Genomic DNA, 25,137 nt, shown 5'->3' on the forward strand with positions numbered 1-25,137 from the left:
GGAAAGGGTATTTATAGATGATACGCGCCGTAGGAGTCCAAGGGGAACGCCCCGGCGCATTCATTCGCGGGAGACCTCGACCCAGTACAGCGTATCCTCGCCCAGGCTGCGCAATACGCAATACGCAGAGTGAGTGGCCTCTTTAAGTGGTTTGTCGCAGTCAAAAATGTCAGATACTCGTCGGAGAAAACGACGTGGTTGGACGTCGCCGGCGAGATCACCTTCAAGCACCAATGACACAAGAAGAAGAAAGGCTCTTGGAACTCAGAAAACATATGTTAAAAAGAACTGATTACATCGTCTTAAATAGAGGAGCAGAAGCGGAAGTTAAAATAACTTCCTTTCCCACGTTCTGCTCACATGGGTTGACGTGGAGAAATTCCCGCATAACCGTGGAGTTATGCGTCCACGTTTCCACGTGCAAAGGTCACCTTGACAATCTCCTCCTGAGCTTTGCTGTGCTCATGTTGGACATCGACGAGGCCAATCATGGTGCGAAACTCATGGAACTTGCCTTTTCCAAGCGGCTTCGTCAAAATGTCGCTTAACTGTTCTTCACTTCTGATAAAATCCACGCTAATCTGTCCCTTCTCTACTGATTCCCGGACAAGATGATACTTTACTTCAATGTGTTTGCTGCGCCCATGGAGAACTGGATTCTTGATCAGTGCGATGGCAGATGTGTTGTCCACCCTCAGTGTTGGTACGCTTGGGGTTGAGCCCTGCATTTCTGCTAGCATCCGCGAGCCACAAGCCTTGACAGACAGCATTGGCAGCCGCAATGTACTCCGCCTCACAACTAGACTGAGCCACCACCTTTGCTTCATCGATTGCCAAGTAATGGGGCTGCTGGCTAAGAAGAAAATGACTCAGTTGTGCTCTTTCGAGCATCAACATCACCGGCGAAGTCACTATCACTGAACCCTGTCAGCTGGACCTCCTTCTTCTTCTTTCTTTCGAACATGAGACCCCAGCTCTTGGTTCCAGCTACATAGCGGAGAATTTGCTTCACAGCTGCCATGTGATCCTTTCGTGGCTCCTCCAAAAACCGACTAACATAGCCAATTGCAAAAGCAAGATCTGGACGAGTATTGACCAGATACCTGAGACTCCCCACGATGCTTCTGTACGTTGTAGCATCAACTAGTGGTTCCTCGCTTCTCTTGCTCAGCTTCAGACGTGTAGCCATTGGTACTTGACAAGGATTACAACCTGTCATGCCGCTCCTCTCCAAAATCTTGGCGGCGTAGGCTCTTTGGCTGATCGAGATGCCCCTCGTGTTCTGCTTCACTTCAATGCCGAGGTAGTAGCGAAGCAGGCCGAGGTCGCTCATCCGAAATGCGTCAACCATCTCCTTCTTGAACTTCTTGATGTCGCCGCTGGCGCCGGTGATGACTAGGTCGTCAACATATACTCCCACCACCAACTGCGCATTTGCTCTCCGCTTGGTGTAGATAGCATGCTCCAAGGGACTCCTCCTGAATCCGAACGACGTTAGCGTATTGTCCAACTTCGCGTTCCAGGCCCTTGGCGCTTGATGCAAGCCGTAGAGCGCCTTCTTCAGCTTGAGCACCTTGTGTTCGTTGCCGGCAATAATGAAACCAGCAGGTTGCTCCACGTACACCTCTTCTTGGAGATCACCATTCAAGAATGCCGACTTCACGTCCATGTGATGCACCTCCCACCCCTCGTGCGCCGCGAGAGCGATGAGAAGGCGCACCGTGTCGAGCCGTGCCACAGGAGCGAACACCTCGTCGTAGTCGATCCCCTGGCGCTGCGCGTAGCCTTTCGCCACAAGACGTGCTTTGTACTTCACCACGGCTCCGCTTTCATCTCGCTTCACCTTGTACACCCACTTTAACCCGATCGCTCGACGACCGTGCGGGAGATCGACAAGGGACCAGGTGCGGTTCTCCTCGATTGATGCCATCTCCTCCTCCATAGCCTTCTTCCAGCTTGGATTGCGTTCTGCCTCAGCAAAGGAAACAGGTTCATCAGAACTTACACCATGCAGCTCCTCTGCAATTGATGCCCGTGATGCAAGCCCATGCGAGAAGCCGCCCGATGATGTCGTGGATGTTGCGGAAGCGGAGTGGTGCATCAGCACCGTGATCAGCATCCAGGTTGTCAATACAAACATGGGGTGGAGTGGCGAACTCCACGTCCTCTCCTCCATCTTCGATCGGTGTTGCTCCCCCTCTAGAGTGCACACGATGGAGACATTTGCTCACGCTGCGCCGCATCATCCTCCGCACGCGTCTGATTCCCGATGGTATACTCCACCATGAAACCGTTGCTGCCCTCCTCGCCTGATTCTGCACCGTTGCACCAGTTCCATTGAGCATTTTCATCGAAGACCACGTCTCGTGTCGCATGGACACGCTTTGTGGTGGGATCATAAACACGATAGGCTTTGATCCACGCCGTAGCTGATGAAGATCATCTTGCGACGCGGTCCTCGAGTTTCTTGAGATGTGGCGTTGTGTTCGGACGTGGCGATGCAACCGAACACCCTCGGATGGTGCACTGCCGGCTTCTTCCCGTGCCACGCCTCGAATGGCGCCATACCATCCACACTCTTTGTTGGGCACCGTTCAGGATGTATACAGCAGTTGCTACGCCTCACCCACAGCCAATCTAGTAGCCCCTTCGCCTTGAGCATGCTCCTTGCAGTTGCTACCACCGTACCATTTCTGCGCTCGACGACCCCATTCTGCTGCGGGCTGTATGGCGCTGTGAGTTGACGATGAATACCTTCTCTCGTGCAGTACTCCGCAAACTCGTGTGAGGTGAATTCGCCGCCTCGATCGGTACGGAGCGCTCCCATCTTCAGTCCGGACTCGCCTTCTGCCCAAGCCTTGATCTCCTTGATGGCCGCTGCAGCACGGTCCTTTGAAGACATCATGGCCACCCACATGTACCGGCTTCGATCATCCACAAGTAGAAGGAAATACTTGCTGCCGTTGGGTGTCGCCGGTGCAAGTGGACCACACAAGTCGCCGTGTACTAGCTCCAGAATGCGCTGCGCGCGATACTCGCCCTGCTCAGGAAACGGCGACCGCTTTTGTTTGCCGGCGAGACATGCCTCACATAACTGGTCCACCCGACCAACTTCTGGCAACCCACGCACGAGCTCCTCCTGAGCCATCTTCCTCAGGGCAGCCATGTTGACATGGCCAAAGCGCGCGTGCCATCTCCAGGCTTCCTCGTCGAGCTTCGTCGCCAAGCACACTGGCCGAATCAGCTTGACGTGGAGGATGTACAGCCGGTTCTCTCCGCGCATCACCTTTGTTAGGAGCCGTCCACCTGGTTCATGGATCTTCATTGCCCCCTTCTCGATGTCGACTTGATACCCGGCCTCGTCAAGTTGACCGACGCTGATGATGTTCGTCAATCGGGGAATGAAATACACCCCTCCGAAAGACCGGTGCTCGCCATTCTTGCACTGGAACATGACAGTCCCTCGACCTTCGATCTGTGCCACCGAGTCGTCGCCGAAACGTACTGACCCGAGCACTCCCGCATCCAGCTCGGTGAAGGCCATACGGGAACCTGACATGTGGTTCGTGGCACCCGTGTCCAAGACCCACATTTCTTCATCACGTGGTTCCTTGTCTCCAAGATGGGCGAACACCTTCTCTTCCTGCAACTGGATCTGTGTCGGGGCGTGGAGTGGAGTGGAGGTTGGTACCGGAGATGTCGATATGACCGGGGTTGACTCCACAAAAAATAGTGAAGCCCCCTCCTCTTCTTGGACGACGTGGGCCTGCTCCTTCTTGGACTTTGAGCGGCACTCACGAGCCCAGTGGCCCAACTTCCCGCATTTTCTGCACTCATCGTTGGACCGGCCAGAGTTGCCCGACGAAACCTTCTCGTTGCCTCGGGCTGGCCCACGCCCACGTCTGCCACGGCGTGCTGAGTTGCTGCTTCCTCTGCCAACATACTGCTTCTTTTGGCGCGCATTCCACTCCTCCTCCGTCAGGTACAGCTTGCCCTCGTGGTGCATCGACGACGGCGTCTCTTCAAAGGCATCCTCCGCCGCCTTGAGCCGGCCCGTCAGATCCGCAACAGTGAGCGTTGATACGTCAAGCAACGTAGTGATGGCGACCACGATCTGCCTGAAACGTTGGGGGACACTACGAATTATTTTCTCAACCACTTGCGTCTCTTCGATTTTGTCGCCGAGAGTGGTGAGAGTCGACGCCATGCTGTTGAGACGAAGCGCGTAGTCCTCAACAGACTCTCCCTCCTTGAAAGTCGCCAAGTCGAACTGTCGCCGCAAGTTCTGAGCCGACGTCTTCCTCACACGGTCATCACCGATCCGCATGGTTGCGATAGCTTCCCATGCTTCCTTGGCCGTCTCCTTCTCTGCAATCACCGGCCACATCTCCGATGGCACGGCACTGCAGAGCGCGTCGACCACCTGCATTTCTTCATGGGGTTCGGCGCCGCCTTCCTCGATGGCGCTCCAAAGCAGCCGGGCCTTAAGCTTCACCCTCATGAGAAGCGCCCATTCTGAGTAGTTGGTCTTGGTGAGCATCGGAAACCCGGTCCCGGCGCTCACCTCACGAATCACCCTCTGCACGATGCCGTCCTTCCTTCCAGCCATCAGTGCGTGTTGATTGCGCGGTCACGATTCCAGCGGCTACACACTGCCACGATCGACTCCCTGCCCGCAACCCTGGCTCTCATACCACTTGTCAGATACTCGTCGGAGAAAACGACGTGGTTGGACGTCGCCGGCGAGATCACCTTCAAGCACCAATGACACAAGAAGAAGAAAGGCTCTTGGAACTCAGAAAACATATGTTAAAAAGAACTGATTACATCGTCTTAAATAGAGGAGCAGAAGCGGAAGTTAAAATAACTTCCTTTCCCACGTTCTGCTCACATGGGTTGACGTGGAGAAATTCCCGCATAACCGTGGAGTTATGCGTCCACGTTTCCACGTGCAAAGGTCACCTTGACAAAAAAACCGTCCCACGGGTGTCATCGTCTATCACTCTCCCACGGTCCGAATTTTTGGTTCCTCCTCCCGAGGAGCGACGGCGGCCGAGATTGAGGCCTTCACAACGGACAGCTGGCCCGTATCGGGTTCCTCCTCCCGAGTTGCTCGGGTCAACGTGGATGGCGGCCACTTCCGGACTGGGTACCCCTCCACCGGATGCCGTATTTTCATCCTGGCCATGAATAAGTCCACGTCCAGATACTTAATGAGCTTCCCCGAAATTGCGTAAAGGCGTTCACTAGAAACGACTAATCCTCGGGATGGAAAAGACAAGAAGCTATGTGTTTTAATTGCTAACCCGCCGAGTAATCCTACCGTGAAAGCGAAAGAGGCTCGTAAACGGCGAAAGAGGCTCGTAAACGGAGTGTCAGCGAAAGAGGCTCGTAAACGGAGCAGGGAGAGTGATAGACGATGACACCCGGACTTGACTCGGGAAGAGAAGGATAAGGAGCGGAACGTAGACACCGGGAGAGAAAGAAACGGGGAGAGCCCGCGATAAGGGCGATGAGCGAGAAGGAGACAGCACGAGCCGGAATCTCCCGCACAGAGCGGCAGTAGCAGGCAGAGATAGGTGGAGACTCACGGAGAGGTTGAGAGATCATGCGACCATGAGTGACGCACAACGAAAGAGAGACGGAGGAACCGAGAAAGAGAGACGCACGGAGAAAAGAGCGATAGAGAGACCGAGAGAAGACCAGGAAATGATGGAGAAACGGACCGAGAGAGACAAAGCGCCACACACACAGAAACAGGGAGAGAGAGAGAGAGAGAGACATACACAGAAAAACAGATAGATAGATAGACAGAGAAAGGGAGGGAGAATGAGAACGTGAGTGAGCGAAATAACGGGCAGCGTAGTACAGAGAGAGAGAGCCAGGGAGAATGAGAACGTGAGTGAGCGAAATGACGGGCAGCATAGGACAGAGAGAGAGAGAGAGGGAGAATGAGAACGTGACTGAGGGAAACTACGGGCAGCATACGACAGAGAGGGAGAGGGAGGGAGAATGAGAACGTGAGTCAGCGGAATAACGGACACCATAGGACAGAGAGAGAGGGGGAGATAGGGAAGGAGAAAAGAGAGAACGCGAGTGACAGAGCGAGAGGGTGAAAGAGCGTCAGGGGAAGAAGAGAGCGGGAAAGGACGAAAGAGAGCGGGAGGCATAGAAAACAGCAGATGGAGACACACACACGCGCTCACAGAGAGGCCCACGCAGACATAGCAATGTGTCGTCGGCGACACAAAGAGAGTACAGCCAATGCGATAAAAAAAGAACACGTACTCCAGGGAGAAGCGAGGGAAACACGAATAAGAAAACAAACAGGGGAAGTAGCGAGGGAACGAAGCGCAAGGTACAGCGGGGGAGCGCGAGAAACGATGGACAAAAAGAGACAGCGGGAGACAGTGGGAAAGAGTGAGAGACAGAGAAAGTTTGTGTGTCTTGTGAGAGGGAGTTGGTGGGAAGGCAACGAGGGAGAGAGAGAAAGCGGGGGGGGGGGAGAGAGAGAAAGAGAGAGGTAGCGAGGCAGAGGAAATGGGGAAGAGAAGGGGGGGGGGGGGCGGGGGGGGGAAGAAAGAAAGAGAGAGAGGAAGAAAGAGAGAAAGAAAGAAAGAGAGAAAGAAAGAAAGAGAGAGAGAGAAGGAAAGAAAGAGAGAGAGAGAGAGAGAGAGTTAGAGAGTCAGAGTCAATGGGTAAGAAAAGGCGGGGAACAGTCGGATGGGGAAAGAGAAACGGCAATGCAGTGGGAGAGAGAAAGAGAGAGAGAGAGAGAGAGAGAGAGCAAGAGAAAGAAAGAGAGAGAGAGAGACAGAGAGAGAGAGAGAGAGAGAGAGAGAGAGAGAGAGAGAGAGAGAGAGAGAGAGAGAGAGAGAGGGGGACAGGGAGAGAGAGACAGAGAGAGAGAGTAAGAGAGTGAGAGAGACGGGCAGTAGCAGAAGACATATATCAAAATATATACAGAGACAGAGCTATGGGGTCAACGGGGCAGAGCGAGAGAGTGAGCGAGAGGCACAGTCTGTGGGGTAGAGACCCCGTGGGGCAGAGCGCGAGAGAGACCGAGAGACAGAGTCAGTGGCGTAGAGACCCCGTGTGATGAAAGCGGGCGGGAGAGACAACCCCAAAGAGAGGGAGAGAGAGAGAGAGAGCAAAAGAGAGTGAGAGAGCAAAAGAGAGTGAGAGACAGAGAGAGAGAGACAGACAGACAGACAGACAGACAGAGAGCGACAGAGAGAGAGAATCAGAGGGTAGAGAAGCAGACAAAAAGAGAGAGAGAGAGAGAGCGGGTAGAGAATCATCGGGAGGCCGAGATACTACCAGAGAGAGAGATACCGGGCAGAAGACAGACAAAAAGTTATACAAAATTACGTGTTTCCTGAAATTTGTCTGAGTCAGTGAATCTCAAAACATTTCCTGTCAAACCCAAAGTTTCATTATGCAACACAGCTTGTCTTCTCCAGTTATGAACGGGATGTTTATTAAATCAACCAAGATATGCAATCTTCATTTTACGACAGCCAAGGGTGCGTTTTCACTTGAAGACATCACTTCGGATGGGCAGAAAGTCAAGGAAATCGCTGACGGCCTTAGTTATGGTGGTACATGGATCAGTGGGTGCATTCTCGAGCAGAACTAGTTTTTCTCTTTCACTTTATCTAATTCTTGATATTACACTTGGCTTACTTATGTGGCCCGTGATGTTTACGATATACATTGTACGCACACCCTGGATGTAGTACGCCGATATCAGATTCGCCGCTCAAACTGTGTCCTTTGGTAGCTCTTCTCCCAACTGTGTCCTTTTTGATCTTTTCGATCTTCATGTCTTGACTTTCTGCATAGCTTCTTATTTTGTGCTCCTACAGATCTTCTTCGATATGATGCTACCACGGTTATTTTAGTATTATACCTGACATCAATCCGCGCTGATAGATAAAATCTCTCACTCAGTTTCCACAGCACATTATGTGCTCTATGGGTGTAGTATATTTGGGCTTTACCGCATAATTATACCGTGTCAATGGGTGTCATAATAAGAAGAGTGGACCTACGTACGGGGTTGATAACGATATGCATCGTCACATACTGTACTCAATTTTTTGGTGAAAAGCGTTAGGTCTGACGATATTCTTTGCACGCCGCTTCTCTACATCCTTTGGACATCCCTATTCGATGTGGGGGATTAGACCGGAATGCTCACGTCATAGAAAGTGGGGGCTGCACGATTGAGAAAAGGACTTGCTGGGACATGGGCAAAATGTCGAATCCGTCTATGGCCTAAGAGGCAACCTCACAGTCCACTTCTCGCGTGGTATGTACTGAGCCCGGTGTTGTGCATTACTCTAAAAATGTTATTCACCGTTAGGATCAGTATAATGGACCTCAAAGATACGATTAATCATAAGCCGAGGCGGGTCAGGCTCTTATACTCAGATCATTACTTGTCCTCAACCCCGTATCTCGAACCTCCCTATCCATGCAAATATTCCACAAGGACAACGCAACATCCGGACCGGGTTCAAGTATTTGCTCCCCCTCCTATAATGAGCGACGCTCATCCCGCACCGCAAGAGCGGGGTGACGCTCACGCCAGAGAGTGTCGCTCCTCGTGAAGGGAGTTCGGTGAAACAATCTACCACGAATCCATGGATCATTTTACGCCAAAACTTTCGCCGGGGACAATTCATGTCACTGTCGTGTGAGTGTGACGCAGGCATTAGACAACAAAAACAGCTTGCCCATGGGCGGTTGTGTTTTGACCATGACAGGATGGACGCATAACTCGGACTCAAAACCAACTCAGCTCTGACGCATCAACAAGCCTACGAAGGTGATCGTGTACCCAACACAGCATCGTGCACCCTCGCTAGGATAATCGGCAGCCAGACGAAGATGATGCCGTTAGGTCATTGGCCGCGGCATTGCAGCATCTAAAAAAGGGATATGTGGACGCCGTTCGGGTCGCACCACTACTAAACGGGATCACCAATGAGGATCCGACTGTGGGCCACGCCCTGTGTAATCGTACAACTGTCCCATCTCACGGGGCCCGGTGATTACGTGCACACAACAAGTGACGGCAGGAAGTTGCTGTGAAATGGTTCATGCACCCCTCAGCTGGCCACGGGGCTTAGGCCCGGAATCTAGGAAAAGGCACATCTTACGTCCTAAGACACGCGAGTTCCGTTTGCCTCGACGAATCTTAAAAAAGTTTAAAGATACAAATGTCGGTGAGAAGTCAAAATCAGCTCCCCTTTATGAAGCCCTCGACGAGTCCCGAAATCACGACACTGGCTTTATTTAGGCCTCTTTCGTCGACGGCCGGCATGTCAAAATAACCAACGGGCTAAAGGAAGAGGCAGAACCTTGAAGAGAGGGGGTGGAGACAAATTGCGTCACTGTGATTGATTAACATACATATTTAAACATCACACATAGATAAAAGAACAGATAGGGTATCGATAAGGAGTCCTATAGCGTGCGTCTTCGTAAACTTATCGGTCAGCTTTCACAGACCTTAGCGCAGTGCGCCCAAATTGCGGAACAAATAAGTTTGTGAAGCCAACAAAATAACGGTGCGTGAATAAAATAGCAAAGGTCACCCTTAAAATCAGGAGAACAAGGGAACACTGGCATTCCATCGGATTTACACCACGATGAGCCTGATTTTAAAATATCTCATGCCCCACATGACCACAGTGCAAAGTTAGTATAAACCGGTGAGACAGTGCCGAAGTCTACGGAATTTCCGTCACTTAACCGAGAAACACAAATTGTCCTTTTTTTACTTTCAACTACAGCAAATGACATTTCAATTATATAAAACACGTGACACGAGATCTGGGGAGGGGTCCACGATGCTTTCTCTTTTTTTTCCGTGGAAATAATCAATACCTCTGCACATATTTCGGAGTAGTTGGCTTATGAATCTTATCCAGAAATTCGGCCTTAGGAACTGGCACTGTCATTGTTCTCTCAGACCGTGCTTCGTTCGTATGATGGCACTCCACCGTAAAACAGTCAGGACAAGCGTAATGGAGTTTGTGCTCCAATCTTCCACGAAGCATTATTTTTTTCTTCAACGCACGCTAGAGCCCGAGTGTCTTCACGGTAGCATAAACATAACTTGAAGGTGGGGGTGGCATAAAATGAACATAAAATAATTAAGTACGGCGTTCTCTACATGAATCTATGAGAGAGTGCGTGCACTCTTCACCGAATCCGTAGCACCTTTGATGTGTCAGGGGTCTGACTTATCGCAACAGATTCGGGGAGTAAGACGCATTGGAATAACCCGTTGTCCCGCTTCGGATTGCCCTTTTGTGTCATCCGAACATACATTCGGATAAAATGCCGACCATATCATCAGAGAGATGCAGTAAGAATAGAAGCAGCTAACACCAAAGCGCGTTGACCCCAGGCTCTCAATTCCCATTGTTTTCTGTAGCACGGAGGTCCCATTGACGGATTCTTTTACTACACAAAATCGCGCGATCTGTTATTATGTAGCACGCAAAAATTCCCCTCCTATTCATTCTCTTGTGGTCACTCCTACTGTGAAAGTTGATCGAATGCGATAGGGCCCCGATTTGGAATCGCACGCGCGGCCTGTCGTCGCACAAGAAAGACACAATACGGGCAGCTAAACGCGTTAACCCAAGGCTCGATGGGATACCCGCTGGTTGCGGGATAGGGCTATGCTTGCTTCGCGTGGGAATAATCCCCATAATTTTAAGGCGGAACAAGATAATGGAGACTAATATCGCGTGCTGTTGGATACAACAAAAGGACGCTGTACGAAAAAGGCGCGTGTGGATGCGTCTTCGATCACTATTTCTGAACATTGTCGTACAAGCGGTAGTAGAAGGATTTGGGTTCCTTCGGCCTATATTTTAGAGCTTGACGAAGGCGATGTGAGCAGGAGAACTGACCGGTAAAACAACGACGAGTGCAACGATCTTGGAGATATATTCTCAACGTCCGACGACAATGACGGAGCACACTGGATGTTATGGTTATTTATTTCGTAACCTTTGTTCCCGCTCGTAAACTTCGCGGGAGCGGGAACAAAGGATAGGAAAACTCAACAGTCTCCCAGCAGCAATGTTGAAGAGACAATTATCCACCCTGCAAACATATATATATATCTGGGTGGAATCAAAGACAGGGGCGAAGCGATATTGTAATTATTGTTGATCAGCAAGAAGAATATACGGCTCTTCGAGAATGTGTCATTTTGAGGATTCTGACGATTTGTTTAATCAATACAACAAATCTCGCAGATATTTCGATTCCAACTAACGACGATGCTATCGCTTCAATCCGATTGATTCTTAACAAATTAGTATCTGCTGCGGTCGTTCTAGCTATATAAGAAATAATTTATTATTAATAGGGAAACTCCATAGATTTTTTTTATGAGACTATTCTTCATAAAAAAAAATAAAGTACTCGAACTTGGGATATTATGTCATTACTTAGTATCCTAACCACTAATGATTAAAATGGGTCAGTTGAGAAAGAGATGGTTACGAAGTAAATAATTCTTTATTTTAAGTTAGATTTCTGTCAGAGGTTACGAAATAAATAACCCCAAGAAGTAGAATACAGTTAGATACTTAAATCTGCATTCTTGATACGCGCCTAAACGCTCGCTCACTCGCGTCTTGGTCTTAATCTTCACGCTCGTCTGAATCTGAACGCTCGTCTTCATCTGAACGCTCGTCTTCATCTGAACGCTCGTCTTCATCTTAATATATGAACCGCTTCCGCACCTTAATTATCCTCTCACTTTTTTTTTATCATCTTTGGACTTCAGTTGAAAGGATGGCTTTATCTCTAGGAGTTCGAGCCTCATCCTTAGCTCTATGTAATGGGTTGGGCTGGGCGGTCTGGCCTGGGCCATAGTTTTGGCTGTGGGATCCCTATTCACTACCGATGCCCCCGTTCTTTTTATGACATAAGAGGTTCAGCATGAACTTAAAAGAGTTCCCTCGTGGATTCGGGACTTGTCGTGTTCTGTTTCGGAAATAGAAGACACAGGCACATCTGTTAATCAACCTGCTCCAGGGACCTTGCCTCCAGGTAACGAAGTTAAGCCATCTAATCCTCTCGCACCCCATTCTTATAAACCCAATGAAGGTTCAGCATGAACTCGACATTATGTAAACATAACCGAATGATTATGTTATTTACTTCGTAAATAAGAGGTTTTTGAAATGTTACTTTGGCAGGATTCTTCGTAAGGGCGTATTTACAATACAGACGTGGTGATCAGTTGGACCTTTGATTGATTAAGTAACATTTCTGACTTCGTACGTGATTTCTGACTTCGTACTTTCGCTCCATTCAGATTCATCTTCATCGCTCCCGCTCACTCACGCCTGCTCATAAGCACCTAAACGCTCGCTCACTCGCGTCTTCATCCTCATATATTCACCGCTTTCGCGCCTCTCCGCAGGAATTTGAGTTGTAATTCAACTTTTTCAGTTAAGTTAGTTTCTTGTTTGTTATTCAATATAACAAAGAACATATTCACGCTCTGTAGGATTTGAACCCACGACATTGGGTTTTGGAGACCCACGTTCTACCGAACTGAACTAAGAGCGCTTTCTTATGAAAGAAGATACAACTGTATGGCAAAGAATTTCCTTGCATATAGTCTCATAAAATGCGAAATTATGCCCAATTATAATCGATCTCAATTAATCCCTCTTACCCATAGGATAAGTAATTGGTAGGGATGAAAGGATTTGAACCCGTGACATTTTTTACCCAAACCAAACGCGCTACCAAGCAGCGCTACATCCCCCTTTTTACAGTGTCATTGTAGAGATTCCCTTTCTTGTTTTCCACCTCGTTATTTCTTCCATCGAAGAAGATTGCCATTTTGGCTTTTTTGTTGAATATACTATAAACTATATACTTAAAAATAAATAAATAATGATTTGGTTCCGGAGGGGTCTTTTTTTTTTAGGGGCAAGCAAAATCCCATCTACTGGCGGTACATAGACATTTTGGTTATATTATAAATCGAGGGATCCTTTATTTAGTTCCAGCATCTAATCATACATGTATTACAATAAAGAAGGAAACACAGGTTATGTTATATAATAACATTCCCTGCTTGTGCTGATTACTCTAAGGTTTGGGTTTTTAGCAGGTTTTCTTGCAGAACCTTCGCTCCCGCTCTCGCGCCTTGAATTTCAGGTCGAACCTTTTTAAATTCTATTTATTGTTATTGATATGGAAGAAGAAATGAAGAGATACAAAGAATTCTATGTGAGTAATTTCCCCCACCCCCCCCCCTTCTTTTCAGTTGTTTAGGATAGGAAAAAAGAGAAAGAATATAAGGGCCCCAGGGTCTTAGATCAAATTTATTTGGTAGAACATAAATATAAAATTGGGTCTAAGAAACAAAAAATAAATAATATAAAATACGTAAAGTACTATGATTAGACTAAAAACGCTAGTTAGAAAAAGTTGTATTAGTTAATTATTTATTATTTTATAATCATTCGTGTTTATCCTTTCGCTCCCGCTCGCTCGTCTGAATCTGAACGCTCGTCTTCATCCTCATATATTCACCGCTTCCGCGCCTTTCTCTTTTTTTCGATTCCTTGCCTCTTCGGTTCGGGTCGAAAATATAAGAGTGGGGTCGATCCAAAATCCAAAGCAAAGGAGGTCCATGGCCAATGGTAAAGATGGCGGCGTCAAAGTGTGGAATGTACCAGTTGTGTCCAAAATGGTGAAGGAATTTCCGCGTATTTCCAGCTCAAAAGAATCGACACAACCAGTCTATTATAATTTAACACATTTTTCGCTATTATAACAAGCGTACAATGAAAGGTTCTAATTTATCAGAAAGAAATGGATCGAACAGAGCGTGTGGGCAATTCTTTCAATCCAAGGTAACGCGAAGTTTTAGAAGTCATAATATTCTATATAATATATATAAAAGAAATAAGAAAGAAAACTCGGCTTAATGAAGAGTTACGAAGTAAAGGCGCGATGAGCATGAAGATGAAGACGAACGAGCGGGCGTGGAGCGAGAAATCCAAGCAACCCTTTCATAAACCCAAGCGATCCTTTCGTAAGCGGTGGGGATATCATTTTTTATATAAACATGAGTTGTCGATTTTTAAGTTAAAAAATCTATCTTACTAAGTGAATAGATCTTGAAAAAAGGTAATTACTAATTACTATTGCTATAAATAAAACTTCTTCGTGACCTTTTTTAAATAATGATAAACAATTTGAGAGAACCGAGTCGATCCCTAGAGCTACCTACTGGTCCTAGAACCAGAAAAAATAGGCATACTATATATACAAAAACTTAAAAACTCAACTTGAAAAAGAAAGACTAGAATCCATATTTAATTATTGTGTTGTAATAAGGCGCGGAAGCGGTGAAGATGAAGATGAAGACGAGCGGAGCAGAAGCGACGGCGAAGTCAAATCACGTTCTGAAATAAATAAATCCTTTTTAACTCTTAATTTTTTTTTAATGTAAACATAATGTCGAATGATTAATACATTCTTTAGTGAGGATCACATATTTTTCTATCCCAAGTTTGAAGAAAGGAGTGAGAAAATATTATCTGATTTTATCTATAATTTGGAAGAATATGTAAAATCAAATAAGAAATTTCGCACTGTTTATTTTCACAATTTTTCAAGATTTGATGGTATTTTTATTATGAAGTATTATACAGATCGTGGTGATAAGTATAAAATAAAACCTTGATGAGGAATCATAGATTGTACGAGTTGAAAATTTATGTTGGCAATAAATTATTAATCCGTTTTAGAGATTCTTACACATTACTTCCTAGCAGTCTTGAATCATTGTCTAAAACTTTATGCCCTGAATTAGGCTCCAAAGGTTCTATCCCACCTACTTCTTTGACTGTCGAGAATATTAAGGATCATAAAGAAGCTATAATTAACTATCTTTGTCAGGATATTCTTGTCTTAGGAGGTGTGATGAAAAAAGCTCAAGATATTTATTGGTCTAATTATGAGATTGATGTCGAAGATGTGATGACAGTCTCAGCCCTTGCCCATAAAATCTTTCGTAAGAGATATTTTGATGATAAAATATTTCATATCAATATACCTACTAAAAACCAAGACACCTTTATTAGGCGAGGCTATTATGGAGGGCATGTCGATGTATATAAGCCATATGGTGAAAATCTGTACTACTACGATGTGAACTCTCTCTATCCTTATATTATGAAATCCTATCCGATGCCTTCAGGGATCCCTGTCTGGCATAATAATTTGGAAGATACTGATTTGGAGAACTTATTTGGATTTATTGAAGCCTATGTTGTATGTCCAAGTACTATAGAACATCCATTCTTGCCATATAAGGACAAGTTTGGCACTTTAATCTTTCCTACAGGTAGATTCATTGGAGTCTTTTATAGCAAAGAGTTGAAGTTCGCACGTAATTTAGGTTACGAGATAATTCCTCTTAGGGGCTATTTGTTTGAGAAAAAACCTAGTCCTTTCGAAGTTTTCATCTCAGACCTATATAAAAGCAGACTTGAAGCTAAGAAAAAAGGTGATGTTCCAATGACATATTTTTATAAAATACTAATGAACTCACTCTATGGTAGATTTGGTATGAATCCTGAAAGTACTGTCACGGAAATCTGCAATCAAAAACAATACGAGGAATTGATAATGAAATACACATTTCAATCTTTAGAGAAACTTACCGATCATTACTATATTGTGAATTCCATTACCAATTGTTACTCTCTAAACGACGATGACTGGAAAGCTCCTAAGATGTCGGTTGTTCACTTGGCAGCTGCTATCACGGCTTATGCTCGTATTCATATGTATCCACACATTGCTAGATCAGACTGTTATTATACTGATACTGACTCCATAGTTCTAGGAAGTCCTCTTTCTGGCGATTTAGTATCTTCTACCGAATTGGGTAAGTTTAAACTAGAAAACCATATAAAGAAAGGTATCTTCTTTGCACCTAAAAGCTACATGTTGGAAATAGAAGATGAGGGAACTATTCTTAAACATAAGGGGCCTGCTAAAGATTTAATCACTGCGGATTGCTTTAAAAAGCAATATGAAGATCCATCTATAACAAAGCAAATGTCCATTGAAGCCCATTTCCGAATAGATTGGAAAAAACTACAGATTGGAAAGAAGAATATGAACATAAGACTAGGACTACCAAAGAGTTCGAAAAGAGAGAATGTCTATGATGCAAATGAGGACTGGGTAGGCACACGCCCTATAAATGTCGTTGACCTGAGAACTCAAGATGCTAATACTATTCTTAAATATGAGCTATTTACTAAGAAGAAGCCCTGATAAATCTACCCTTTAACTTAATCCGACAAATGAACAACCCCGCTCAAACTGAATCCGAAAGATCGACAAGATGGGATTAGCCCCTTTCATCACTCCAACTTACTTATCTTTGGTGGAGTTATAGGTGTATTTGATTTATAGGTGTATTTGATTTTTATAGGTGTATGTGTTATGTGTTATGTGTTATGTCTTATGTATACTATTATATGTGTCTTTTTCAATACTGTATTATTATAATAGGTGTGTTTGAGTTATAGGTGTGAGGTGTGAGGTGTGAGGTGTGAGGTGTAAGGTGTAAGGTGTGAGGTGTGAAGTGTGAAGTGTGAAGTGAAGTGAAGTGAAGTGAAGTGAAGTGTGAAGTGAAGTGAAGTGAATTGTGTGAAGTGAAGTGAAGTGTGTAAAGTGAAGTGAAGTGAAGTGTGAAGTGAATTGTGTGAAGTAAAGTGAAGTGAAGTGTTAAGTGTATAAGGTGTATAAGGTGTATAAGGTGTGAGGTGTAAGGTGTAAGGTGTATAAGGTGTGAGGTGTGAGATGTAAGGTGTGAGGTGTCTGCATCCCCTAAAGAGCAAAGATGCAGACACCAGTGTGCAGTATTCCGAGCTCTACGCAACAGAGAGAGGAGTATGCAAAGGCATGTGAAGACAACCCTGAAGTTGTGGACTCTAACATGGTCGTGTTGGACTATCTGACCTGACTGAACAGCACTTAAACTATGTTATCCACCGCAGTGAAGAAATGTGATGTCATTGATGAAAGGTCAAAGAATTTTGGCCGGAAAGGGAAGGCGACGAAGATGTCGAAGGACGAGTGGGAGTTGGTGAATGAATTTTATCGCATCCTAGGTTGGTTTGATGTATCCAGTGACCATGTTTGCAATATAGTGACGTCGGCCATATGTGATGTATGATTTCTCATAGACAGCCTCATGCGCCACATGGAGGAGGTCGTCCAGCAAATCGAAGAGGGCACTTTCTTCACCTGCGTATGACGGTTGGATGAAGGAGATGGTTCTAACATGGGGCAAGCGTGGAAGGCGATGCAACGCAAGCTAGCGTAGTATGCAGAAATCTTGTGGGCGAATGAAGCAATCACCGACACGGCATTGATGGACCCATTCCACAAAGGGGCAATGCTCCGTCAGGGCATCAAAGAAGCAACTATTTAATATGTACGGTCTTTGTTACCATGTGACTCGCTGAGGCATGCAGCGAGTGGGCACGCTGATAAGCCGAAAAATCACGTAAAATTACATGGTCGTTGCGCTTTTTAGACTTATGCAATAAATTTATAATTCCCTTAATTACTAAATAAGAATATAGAGCAAGCAAGGGGTCGATCCGCAAGGAGGCAACAATTCAGAATTTTCAAACAATTTTTATGAATCAAGTCAAGTAATTTTGAATTTTGCAATATTTAATTCAATTAATATTAAATAATATTCTTAAAATAATCAAAATTAAGTAAAAATTAATTTTGATTTCAGTCAGATAATTCCAGATAAGAATATTATTATTATTTTAAGCTCATAAAAATATAAATTATTACTTTCCCAATTTAATAAAATTTATAATAATTTCCAGAATTAAAATTGGGAAATTAATAATCAAGAAAGTGATTTTTGAATTGGAGTTCAAAATGGATGAATTTTCGGTTCAAACTTTATTTTTGGGTTTTTTATATATTAAATTAAATTCCTAAACAATAAAAACCGAAATCTAGAGAGAGAAACAAATCAAATTAACCTAGAGAGAGAAAGTGAAGAAATTGGGGAAAGCCCCAATTTCGACCCTAAATTAAAAATGTAATGAAGCAGAAATGTCCTAAAATGATTAAGAATTAATTATCAAAAGTTAGATCTCGAATCCAAATCAAAAATAAGTGCTGATGCATTCAAAACATGAATCTAGGGCATGTACATTTCGCCCATGCCAAGGCGTTTTCGAATCGTTCTAGAAGATGATCAAATACAATTCAGAAACTTACAAATTTGATAAAGAGATCCAGATCTGACGACTTCCAGAATGCCTCCTGTGTCCTTCCTGGCCAATTGCTTGGGGAGAGCCTCCAAAAAGTGAATTTCACCTTTTTTTTATGACCTCTATTTAAAGATCCAACCGTCCAGTTTGTAGAGGAGGAAAAGACGAACCTGCCCTCAAAATTTCAGCCCAATCGGAGTTGTAGATCTCAAGATATCGCAGTTTTAGTGAGATCAAATGTGGGCCGTTGGATCTCTTTTATTTTCTCTAAAAAATCGGAATTTCCTATTGGCTGGGCTTGATTTTCTCGCTTTCCGTGTTTCGGGACACGTGCACCCTCGTTGTCCGCGTCGGCCGCACTTTTTCGCTGCTTTTTAAGAAAACAGAAAAGGACAAAATAGTGCTTTTTTCGCTTGGTTAGAAGAGAGAGAGAGAGAAAAAGAAAAAAATCATTGTTTTAAATAAACGCCAATGATCGGCGTCGATTTCCGCTTTTCTCTCTCTCTCTTTTAATCACTCTATTTGACTTTTCCTATCTCTCTCCTCTCTTCTCTCCTTTCTTATTTAATTAATATATCCCTTCATTCGCCCGAATTTCGGGCGAATGACGTGGATATTCATTTTAAATGCATTTAAAATGCAAAATAAATAATCAATATATTATTTAATTAAATAAAAATCATTTCTTGCCTAAATAATGGTCAGAAAAATTCAGAAAATTTCATAAAAATATGGGGAAAATTCAGAAAAATCAGGAGATGATTTACTGACCTTAAACCAAGCAAATAAAATCATGTAAAAATATTTCTTCACTGAAACAATGTCAAATTCCATGTAAAAAATGATTAAAAAATATGAAATAATAGAAAAACGACATTTTACTGATTTCAATGTATTTTATCATGATAACATGCAAATATGACCATTAAAACACATAAATAGAATGTATAATTCAGTAATTAAGTATATTAATTTGCATGTTATCACACGCTGAACATGAGCACTCAAAAGGTAGAGAGTTGGACTCTTGGCTACAGAGCACCATGGGAAAAGTCCAACCAGCACTTGTGTCAACGAGGTCGGCATTGGACGAGTTCAACCAATACCTAATAGAGGTCGTGGCTAATGAGGGAGTGTTCATCCCACTATCTTGGTGGGCCAGCATAGCGGCGAAACCTTTCCCCTTACTTGCCGCCATTACAAGGGAGGTGTTGTCCGTATCTACAACAAGCGCTCCTACTGCGTGCATGTTCTCGGCGGGCAATGTTATTGTCATGTATAAGAGATCACGCTTGTCACTGATAAGCATCGAAACACTCATCACTGTGAAGTGTTGGCTGCATGCGAACAACAAGCTATGGTACACTGATGTGGAACTGGATTCGGATGGCGAGGATGGACAAGATGGGGTAGTCGCATCTGCTCGAGGTACACATCACCTACATTGACTACCTTTTATGCATATTTTACATAATCCTCGTGTTTTATTTGGTATCTTTCGCTATGCAGGTGATGACCAAGTAAGCAAAAACCTTTGACGTAGCCGTGGGGGAATTCTCAAGCGAAGGGCATATTTTGACGGTTAAATATTACACAAGGAGCCAATTTTGTTGCACGCATCTTTTCTTAAAAATTTTTAAATTTTCCTCCAAATTTATTGAATTTTCCAACCTTAAAAATATTCACTTACCCAATTATTAATATACATATTTTAAATTGGCACTTAATTAACTAATATAAATATGAGGTATATAAACCATGTTAAATAACTAACTAGTGTGGACATCTTTTGTTAAAAATTTTAAAATTTTTCATATAAATTACTTGAAATTTCCAACATTAAAAACATTCACTTACCCAATTAGTAATATACATATCTTAAATTTGCACTTAATTCACTAATATAAATATTATGTACATAAACCATAGTAAAGAACCAACTAATGTGAGCATCTTTTGTTAAAAATTTTTAAAAATTTCCTATAAATTTCTTCAATTTGCCAACGTTAAAAGCATTCACTTACCCAATTAGTAATATACATATATTAAATTGGCACTTAATTCACTAATATAAATATCAAGTATATAAACCATGTTAAAGAATAAACTAGTGTCGGCATCTTTTGTTAACACTTTTTAAAAAATTCCTATAAATTTATTCGATTTTCCAACATTAAAAACATTCACTTACCCAATTAGTAGTATACATATTTTAAATTTGCACTTAATTCACTAATATAAATATTATGTATATAAACCATGTTAAAGAACCAAATAGTCTGGGCATCTTTTGTTAAAACTTTTAAACATTTTCCTCCTAATGTCTTGAATTTTCCACCATTAAAAAGATTCACTTACCCAATTAATAATATACATATTTTAAATTGTCACTTAATTCACTAAGATACATATTAGTTAAATATTTTAGATATTCCTTAGTCCCCATAAAAAATATAGGTTAAATGTTGCACGATTAAAGATCAAAATAAACTATTTATGTGGGATTAATGTATAAATTTTCATTCTCATATAGTTCTCCTACACAAATTTGGACAATATAAAGTAATAGGGGCATTTCTGTAATATTTTCACACGCAAGCTTCGTTTGTGCACGCAACGTAATACAAGCCTTTATAAGAAAAACGGCTGGACCGATTTTAAAGCTTAAAAAAATTTAGAAACGAAGAAAAACGGCGACAAATTTCTAAAAAATAACCAGATATCGAAACCGATAATTGGATATCGATAATCGATATCTGGTATCCGATATCCGCCTTGTCCGTAGATCACCGGTACCCATCACCGATATCCACCCAATCTTCAAATGATGGTTGCCGGCCGATATCCGATATGCGATATCAGGCACCATCTCCGTTTTATTTCCGATATCGGATATCAGTTGTCCGATATCAGATATCGAACGGATATCGGTTGGGCGAACACTATTTCTAAGGATAGAGAGAAGAAAAAAAATCATTTATAAATCATTTTTACCTTGGTCCTTGCACGCAAATACTACAAAAAAAGAACCTCTTTTTCTGATTGGTCCACATCACTTGTGCTAGGAAAAAGTAAAAGCTGATTTTGTAGGTGATAACCTGCAATTTATAATGTAAATTTGAAGAATATTACATACATATTACTAGCCATTTTTACATGTTATCATAATTAAATAGACATAAATTACTTGCACTATAGTTTTATGATTGTTTTTTTTAATTTTAAGTATTTGTTTACATAATATTTGATCTCGGTGCATTGAAGATTTACTTTTTGCAGGGCATAAGATACTTCGCTAGAGATCTTTAATGCTTTTACAAATGTTTTTGGAATTTTTCCATATTTCTTATAATTGTCTGATCATTATATAACCAAGAAATAATTTTTATAATTTAAAGAATATATTTTACGATTTATTTGGCATTTAAGAAAAGGAATTTTCAGTTAAATCACGTGGCATCCACGTCATTTGCCCGAAATTCAGACGAATGATTGGATGCGCCAAACAAGCATTTTATTGGCTCATTATGGCATTACAATGTGCAATGCCATAATGAGAAAATCATTACCTCGATGATACCTCGCACGGGCGACGAGTTAAAAAAGGTAAACTTGTCTTTTTTGTCCTTTTGAAATATTTCGTGTAGTAAATACACGCGGAGAATCGATAGCCACGTGCAATAAATGCACATGGTGAATCAATTCCGCGTGTATCTATTTAAAAAAATGAAAAAAGAGAACTTGTTTTTTTACTTTTTGGGGGAATGTGAATAGGCGACGTGGCGCCCTCCTAGCCATACTCAAAAATATTACAAACAACAAATGATTGAGCCTTTTGGAAGCGTGCAAAAATGTGACAGCACGCTATCTGAGGGTGGAGAAAACAAGGCAACGAATTAGAAAACATCATTTTTTTACCTGTGTGTAGGAGAGAGAAATGATCTAACGTCTGGGATTAATCGCTAGGAAATTGGCTATTTCTTGAGATCTAACCATTCTATTACGCCCAAATTTTTAGGGTAGGTTTGTCTTTTCACCCTCTACAATCCATAAGTTGGACGATAAATCAGATGTCTGGAAGAAGGGGAAACCCACCGAAGAAGATCTTCCCCAAGTTTTTGGCCAAGAAGGACACAGGGTTGGCTTTTGAAGTTGACAGATCTTGCTTCAAAAATGAAAGTTGCAAGTTTCTTCTCTACTGTTTGAACCTCTTTTTGAACGATTTCAAAACCTACCCTTGGTGATGGGCAAAATGTACATGCCCTTGGTGATGATTTGAATGGTGATTAGCATTAAAATTCGAGATCTGACTTTAAATTCTTAGTTCTACATTGGTTCTTATTGCATATTTCATCTTAGATCCCTACATTAGAGTTGAATTTCATCTATAATTCATTTTCCCCCAATTCTTTCTACTTTCCCTCTCAAGGTTCCTGGTTGCTTCAAACAAGGGGTTCAAAGTTGATGATGAATGTAACACTCACTAGGTCGTTTGTAAGGTTAGTAAGGAACCAATAAATAAATTTATTACCTTACTAGTAGTACTTAGTATGGGTGAATCACAAGAAGCTAGGTAGCTAGTTAGGATGAATTTCAATATGAACTTTCAGTCCGAGGATTTTATAAGTCTCTTTGATAAGGTTTTTATTTGTTAAGAGGGTTTATTCTCAAGGAAAAAACATGCATACTATTTTTACTAAGTATAGAAAATTTTCCGAAAAGAGCCTAGACAGAGAATGATTTTTCTTGGAATTTTTTATAGTCTCCAGAAAGAGAAAAAATTCTGAAGTAATAAGATTGTAATTCACTTATCAAGTTCAGAGTCGTTGAACCGGATGAGAGAGAGTTGTCTGAATCGCTACCGAACTGAGTTAACTCAGTTCGTGAACGATTCTCGACAATTTGAGTGAAGATAAGGGTATGCGCGCGGTCTTTGGGCGCTCCACTGCTGATTATGGGGGCGGGAATGCCCACTTGTGCGCTGGGCTTCGGCGCTCCGCCGCTGGTTGCGCTGGCGGAGGTGCTCTCACATGCAGTGGACCAAAACGATGATATCTGGAGTTCCAGAAGTCATTTTGTCAGGTGTGAGTAGGTGTTGGAAAGTTTAGGATGTTGGCTATCTGCCTAAGCCATGAAGCTTAGGAAAATACTAGGAGGAGGTATAATGAGAGGAAGAGAGGAACCTTTTTGTCACACCCAAGGGGCCCAAGGTGATCTCTTCAACTCCCTACCAACTGGCTTTAAGATCTAGGACGCTCCCAGAAAATGCCTTGCATCTTCAGGATGAAGGTGGACCCAGGAACAAGTTTAGCAGATGGAGAAAGTGGAACAAACAATACTCAATTCTTGGATGCCCTCAAGGAGGGTGAGGGGGGGGCCCTTTTATAGGGTTACATGTATTTTTTTAGTCATTCTTGGTGATTGGATCATGGATGAACGTCCAGGGTTGAGTTCTTGAGGCCTCAATCCAGGTGATCAGACCCCAACCAATCAGATTCTTTTCCTCCAAGTTGAATTTTGGCGGGGAAAGAACAAGTTGGTTAGAGTTAGTCACAAATCATCCCTAGCCCTTGGATTTGAGCTGGAATGGATGGATGGATGGTTCCACCTCATGAATCCTAGACTCTCCTTCAAAAAATAACTGCCAGATGGAGTCCTCCTCAGGTGTCTTGGTCATCCTCAAAGCCTCCAAGGGCCTTCTAGAAGGTTTTCTTCAAGCTCCTTCACAACAAGCCTATCGGTTGAGTCAGCTTCACTTATTAGCATGCATCTTTTTCTTAGTATCTCTTTTTGATCTAAAACTTTGTCCCAAGCTTCAAGACTCATTTTTTGACATCCTCATAAAATTTCATAATTTTATGACCACTGAAAGTCAACCTTTGACCTGAAAAGTCAACATACTAGGGAAATTGTTAGATTCATATCCCACTTGACTCATTGAGTCTAGTGGGGTTTAGAAATATCCCTGAAATCCTCTTAAACATAAATCCCAAACTATGTAACTTGGTAACATACATGTAAGAGCATTGATTGAAACCTCACTTTACTAGAAAATATTAGCTTTTTAATCATTGGAAAAAGTGGAAGGCATGATCACATTATTATGTAAAATAATAGTTTTTGGTAGTGTTGAACTAAACTTCAGAGCAGTAAGGATGAACAATGCATGCAAATGACTACCCTTATTTGACCTCATCATTTAACTCACCTGCTCTCTCTCTAGATCTAAAAATTGATTGTTGGAAAGTTCAAACATCTAAAATACCTAAATCCAAAATTTCATCCAAAAATTTGTATAAAATTTTGTTCATTTTCAAGCCCAATTTCAAAATCCCTCTCTTGCTTATTAATTCCCTATTTTAATACAAAAATATTGTTTTGATAAATCATCTTGATTTGAATCTTAGCAATCCGAATTACTCTGACACAAGAATCAAAATTATCCTCTCTAGAGTGTTCTGACCGAAAATATTAAGATTACTATAAAGATTCTAATTACCTTGAGTAATTACAAAAAAATTACACAATTAAGACCCAATAAATACAAAAATTAATTCATAGAAATTAGGATAAAAATTCTTGAGAAGTGCCTCCCTGTGGTTTTACCCCTTTCTCATCCTATACTTTCTATATTTTGAAAAAGGGAATTTTATAAATTTATTGCATAAGCTTAAATCCAAACAACACATTTATTAAACTTGCATTTAATCACATGAGTTTTAGGCTTATCAGTTAGCATTAAAAGAAATTATGGCATTGCTAATTGTGATGCCAAAATGGCTTAGTTAAATGATTGGGTGACGCCAAT

The 25,137-nt window shown here is 42.7% G+C and overlaps 1 non-coding gene across 1 annotated transcript; it reads right to left on the bottom strand.

Annotated features, from left to right (window-relative positions):
* Nucleotides 1–12,538: 12,538 nt before the first annotated feature.
* Nucleotides 12,539–12,612, bottom strand: TRNAW-CCA (transfer RNA tryptophan (anticodon CCA)). Its single transcript has one exon. It is a non-coding gene; the product is annotated as a tRNA-Trp (tRNA).
* Between the last annotated feature and the right edge of the window lie 12,525 nt (nucleotides 12,613–25,137).

The sequence above is a fragment of the Wolffia australiana genome, chromosome 1 (assembly GCF_029677425.1).
Source record: "Wolffia australiana isolate 7733 chromosome 1, ASM2967742v1".
Lineage (NCBI taxonomy): Eukaryota > Viridiplantae > Streptophyta > Magnoliopsida > Alismatales > Araceae > Wolffia > Wolffia australiana.